Here is a 6,000-nt window from a genome sequence, read left to right on the forward strand (position 1 = left end):
TACTCTCTGTTGCATCAGGGAGAGGGAGATGGAGCCTAACCTGGTACAATCAGCAGAGTCCCCTAAGCACACACAACTCCCCACTTGTAGCAAGCCACTTCCTTTTGCTGTCTGCATCCCTCTTAGCAGTACAGTTAGAGTAGTCATGTGCCTTTCTGAAGTTATGACTTCCATTCTTTCCCCTCCTAATTTAAACTCCTCTGTACGGAAGCTGGCTGTATTTGCAACTCTTATGGCTTGGCAAAACCTAGTGTATCTTCATTTTAGTAGCATCCAACTTAAGCACAACTGTCTTTCTCATAAACTTTATTCTACTACGGTGGCTCATAAGTAGGACCAGAAAGACATACTTGGTTTAGGGCAAGGTACCCACTTGACTGAAGATTTCTAATTGTTTGTCTGGGAAGTGGTTTGCTTGGTTTTACTACAAGGAGATTTAATTGCTAAAATTTCTTGGCACGTTTTATAGATGCAATAGCAGTGCCTCACTTAATGTGACATTACACACAATACTCTCAGAGAATTGTAAACTGCTATCTTTATAACACATAGTAGAAGGAAGCCTTGCAACCTTTCCTCTATTCAAAGATAACAAAAAGGTTTTTTTTGTTTCCACTTCTGGGGAAGGAAATGTAACAAATTCCAGTATGCCAAGATCTTTGCGAAGCAAGCAGCTCCTCTACAGCATGCCAGCAATCACAGGTTCAAACTTTGGAACATTAGAGTTACAGCTAATCTAAATTGCAATACAGTAAACACTCTTCCTCTAAACACAGCTCCTCTCCTCATATAGATTCAAGTTATCCCCTTAGTTCCTCCCTCCCATTCATTCTGCCGCCTAGGATAAACTCAACCTCTTTGTGCAACCTGTTCACATCAACTATTACTTAACATTGTCTGTTCCTTACTAATAAAAGGTGAATAGTTGTCTCTCCTTTTCACTACTTCAGAAGATTCTTCTCTTGTGAAGTCCCATAAACCCAGTCTACAATTTTAATCAACCACTGTTCCTCTTTACTAGCAAAAATATAGAAATTTATTTATATATATTTATACAGAATTTTATTTAAAATATTTTAATAGAATTTAAAAATATATATTTCCTATGACAATCAAAATCTCACATAAGCAGTCTTCTGAAGTTTATTACATTAGAATTCTAGGTATCTCCTTTCTTCATATTCTATTCAGTTACAAGTCTCGAACTCATATGTCAGCTGACAAATTGCGAGTTTGTAGGTATAAATAAAGACATACATCACAAACTAAGTTCCAAATCTACAGTTCAAACCATAATGCAAAATCAGATAACCCTATATTTGAAGCAAGATTAATATTCTTTCCTGATCCACTGTTTTGCTTTGCTTTTTTAAGTTCTATCAAGTAGTGAGATATTAATGCAAGGCTCACAAAATTACCAGATTTCACATGTAAAAGACAGTATTAACTATGACGACTGCCTATTATAATGCTTCCCATGTTGATAAAATTATTTATGACAAGGAAAAGAAGTTTTTTCTGATAAATTCATTCCCTCCCCTCAGTCCCATGTTGTCTCATTCTATTGTTTCCTCATGCAGATGCAGGAGCTATAGGACTGCCAAAAGTTATTCTGTAGTTTTACACTACAGAGCAGCAGGACCTTTCATACCAATGAAATGATCTACTCTTTGTCATCTGGCATCAACCAACTTCTGATCCTTCAAGGAAAGATCCCTCCACCTTAAATACAGTTCACCATATAGATCCAATACCATGCTCTAAATAACTCCTCCCTGAGTTCACACCCCACAGCATCAGACTGGGTTACCCTTGGTGTTACTCCTTTTTTTGCAAAACAAAAGATGTTGTTTAGTCACCAGACTTCGAAAAATCCTGCATCAACCCATCCCAAAGAATTAGCTGTCAGTTGTTTATCAAACCCACATTTTCATGCTACAGTAACCCAATTACTACTGATGGCAGGTCCGCTCTAAGTGCAGCTATATGCTGAAATGAGCTACCAACAAGAGAAGATTAAATGATTTGGTGAACAATAGTATGTTTGATTTATGTCAACTGTCGCTAAGACACATAAAGCCTCTTTCAGAGGGACTAAAAGCAAACCATTTACCATATACAGCTTAGTAAGTAGTCTTTGTGTTGATGAATGCTGTATACAGAGAAGTAATTCTTTTCATTGTAATTTACATGTCTATCTTGCATCTCCTAGAATAAAAATACCAAAGTTTAGCAATTGATTTTACATTTTAACTAACCCTTGGCTTAAACTTGGTGGGAAGAACATTTTTATTAGAATAAAAATGGATAGAGCAAAAAACTGAATTTATAAGGAGAAGGTAAGCTTTAAAACCAAAACAAACCCATTGCCTAGGCAGATAAGAGTGGACAAAACCAGTGCTCCTCAAACTGTGACTAAGCTCCTTGTAGTTGCTAAAGGATTCAAGAGGGATCCCAAAGTACAGAAGGTAACTTATTAAAAACCTCTACCCACCACTCAAGCTTCAGGGGTATAAAGATAGATGAGCTCAAAGGAGGCTATACAGAAGTCCTGAGAGACTACAGTTAGGCAAACCTCACCATGTGCAAGAGAAGCTATACATACACTGAACTCCATTCAGCATGCCATCCCATATAATTCCAACCAGTACACCAGGGACACCACTAAGCACAGGACCAGATTCTCAGAGGTCAGCACCACAAGTTTTGCACAAGCAAGTCCACAATGGATTATCTGACAGAAATCCAAAGCTTCTGTTCTCCTGGGAACATAACCTCATTGCGTCCCAAGAGAATAGGCCTTGTCCAACTCCATTGCAAGTTAATGATAGGGTGTGAGTTTGTTGTTTGCTTCTTTTTAAGAAAGACTTTCTAAAAAAAAAAAAAAAAAAAAAAAAAAAAAAAAAGAAAAGGCAAAATGAAATAAAGCATGGTACCTGTCCACTGTAAATATTAACTTCTGAGTTCTGTTTAGCCAGTGGTTTGGGAGTTTATTTTCTCCTGAAATGTTTGAGAAATAATTTTGTAATTTTTTAAAGCTCTGTTAAGCAATAACATTTAAACTGAACATATACTACATTGTGTACAATGCGAAAAATACCTGAGTCCCAGTTTCACAGAACTATGTGAATTTTATTTTTATAATTCAAGACACCTTTTAAAAAAGGCAGGAAAACATGCCTACATATAGCCTAGAAGATGAAATTGCATCAATTCTATTAGATACAGTAGCAGATTTCTCATATGCAGCAAGTGTGGCCACTGCTTATCACCTCTCAGAATAGTAGTGTATGGACTAGTATTGCCATTAACGGCGCAGGGTAAAAGTAAGATTGATACTGTTTCATCCCTAAGATTTTCAGCAGTTTTTAGGATTTCTGTTTATGTCCAGGCATCTTTTATGGAACACGCCCAACCACTTAGTGAGATTTATTAGAGTTATATACACTCACAAACAAGATCCCTTTACTGCAAGTGACTTCAGAAAAACTGTAATCAAAAGACTGAATTGGCATACCTGACAAATCCCAGCACCTGTAGCCTCCAAAATAAATTTCATGCCTCTTCAGCAAAAAGCAAGTAAAAGCAAAACAACATTAATATAACCCATCAAATACCCTACAGGAAACTTTTTTTTACTTCAAACTTCAGCACTGCTTTTTATTCAGAAGCTACATCAAGGGTCATTTATTCCTATTCCGTATTTCACGCCAGGAAATCAGGTAAGCAGTATCAATGGTGGCATGCCTATACCTGCTACTCTAACCCAAGACATTTCAAACTAATTAAAACCAACAAAACTACAAACAATAAGGAAAAAACAAACAGGAGACATAGGTCTTCCACTTAACTTTTATCTTAGTCACTGCAAATTGCCTAAAGATACAGAGCACGACCTGGGCTGTCAAATTACGGGCCCAATCCCAAACTCCTTTGGCTCAGGACAAAAGCAGGTTTTGGATTTGTGCATCTGAGAGTGGCAACTTGTGAGTTCCTGAGTTTTTTTTTCGGCTGGGTATCTTTGTTGTTGTGTTTGGGTTTTTTTTGTTCTGTGTTGTTTGTTAAATATACTTTTCAAGCGCATTACATGGATATTTTTGTCCCTTTATTTATTTATTCACAGAGCGGGCAGGACACCCGAAAGCCACACTACCTACCATGGGTACACCCCACCCCACCCCGCCTCACCTCAGGATGGACAGCAGCGCCTGAGCCTGACCCTCGCAGCACACAGCACGGCGCTCACACCCGCCCGGCTTCACCTCCTACCCCACCAAGCTCGCCTCTGTCCCCGGCACCACCCCGGGGCATCCGCGGCCCCTAAGCCCGCCGCGCCCAAACGCCGAGCTGCCGGTGGGCTCAATCGTCGCCCCCCCCCCCCCCGGGGGAGGATGGAGCGGCGGCCGTGGCTGGGTAACTCCAGCGCCTCGCTGGCTGGCGGCACCCACCCCGGGGAAACGGACGGGGAAAGTCAGGCAACTTGTGCCTCTGGCAGGAGGCGGCAGCCCCCGCTCGCCCGCCAGGGGCAGGGGAAGAAATCACCTGAGGGGCAGCGCGCCGAAGGCAGGCGGGCAAACTGCCTCGGTGGCTCCCCAGCCGAGACCCACCCCCGATCCTCCCACCTCCTTCCCGGGCTGATCGGCAGCCGGGGCTGAGGCTGTCCTCCCTCAGGCTCTACGGCGATGGCTGTTCCTGCTGCCTCACGGTGGGGGGGAGGAAGGAGAAGAGGGAAGGCAGAAGGAGACTTCTAGTCTTCAGTGACAGGGTCCCCATTCCCTCCGCACCGCTCCAGGGGAAAGCCTGCTTCCCCACCGCCGGGTCAGAAGGCTGCGCCGGCTCGCCGCAGCACTCACCTCTCCTCGCTCGCTGCTTGCAGCCGGCGCCTCAGAGAACACAGCCCCCTCCTCCGCGCTAATGGCAGGAGGAGGAGCAGGAGAGCGGCGGGAGGGCCTCGGCAGAGCGCTGTTTACTCGGCGGCTCTCGCGAGAGTCCGCTGCTGCTAAGCTGCGCCGCGGTTGGCTGCTGCCGCCAGCCGCCGCACCGGGAGGCAGGTACCTCAGGACCGCCACAGCGGGGGAGTGTTCCCGGCGGCCCGTTCTCCTCCTTCGAAACCGGCCCAGGAGCGGTGACCGGGAGCGAGCGGCCTCGCTTTAGGCTCTTACCGAACTGCAGCCACCAGTCCTGGCACCCCACGGGCCGGACGGAGTGCCCGTCTCTTCAGCCCGAGCATCCGGCTTAAGCCCTCGCTCTCGGCAGGCTGTGATGATCGAGGTTCACTGAAGGGCTTGTAGCTGTGGAGAGCTCTCCCACTCAGGAGGGCACTATTAAACTTTCTTTGAGCACACGTAGGTGCCCGGGTGCTCAACCAGAAGACAGAAGAATTATCTGGAAACTGAGTTTTCAGGCCTTTCACTTTTGTACCCTTCTGTCCCACCACTGAAGAAGTACAAGTGTGGGGATGTTTGCACAGCTTGCCCTGTGAAACCGTGCTTTGGTGTTAGTACCTCCTGATCATAAAACGAAGCAGCCAGCACTTACAGAGAAAGCTGTTATCCCAAGGATGCAGCAATATAGACTTCTCACACAGCCAGCTACGTGGAAGGCCAGTCTCTGAGCTCAGACTGGGAGAATGACAAAGTACAATCATCTGCTGCTGTCACAACGTGCAACGTGTGCAAGGGAGTGAAAGTTTGTCCTCGTGATGTCACTTCACTTGAGGATGGTTGCTGATGAAGAGGATTTATTTGGTAGCCACGTTTAATTTGTTTTACCTAATTAGTCTTTATATAGTGACAAGGGTCTTAGGAACTCTGTACACTAAAGCAGATCTCTTGCCCAGAGATCTCAGTCTCAGGACCTCAGGAGTATCTACATGTCCCCTTTGCCTGCAGGCAGAGCCAGGAAATTCACTGAGCGCTGTGGATCCACATGCCGAGACTGGTTTCAAGAAGCATTAGATTTGGTAGGTTTGAAATAACAGAAGCCTAAAATTAGCATGTT

The 6,000-nt window shown here is 44.4% G+C and overlaps 1 protein-coding gene across 1 annotated transcript in view; it reads right to left on the reverse strand.

Annotated features, from left to right (window-relative positions):
* STK38L (serine/threonine kinase 38 like) overlaps nucleotides 1–5,006 on the reverse strand; it is a 48,141-nt gene extending 43,135 nt beyond the window's left edge. The window contains exon 1 of the mRNA XM_057427801.1: nucleotides 4,854–5,006. The gene's annotated coding sequence lies outside the window, so the exon portion shown is untranslated. The remainder of the gene's footprint in view (nucleotides 1–4,853) is intronic.
* Nucleotides 5,007–6,000: the final 994 nt, after the last annotated feature.

This window comes from Pezoporus wallicus, unplaced genomic scaffold, assembly GCF_028554395.1.
Source record: "Pezoporus wallicus isolate ANWC-B61680 ecotype Strahan unplaced genomic scaffold, APGP_CSIRO_Pwel_v1 scaffold_3294, whole genome shotgun sequence".
Taxonomy (NCBI): Eukaryota; Metazoa; Chordata; class Aves; order Psittaciformes; family Psittacidae; genus Pezoporus; species Pezoporus wallicus.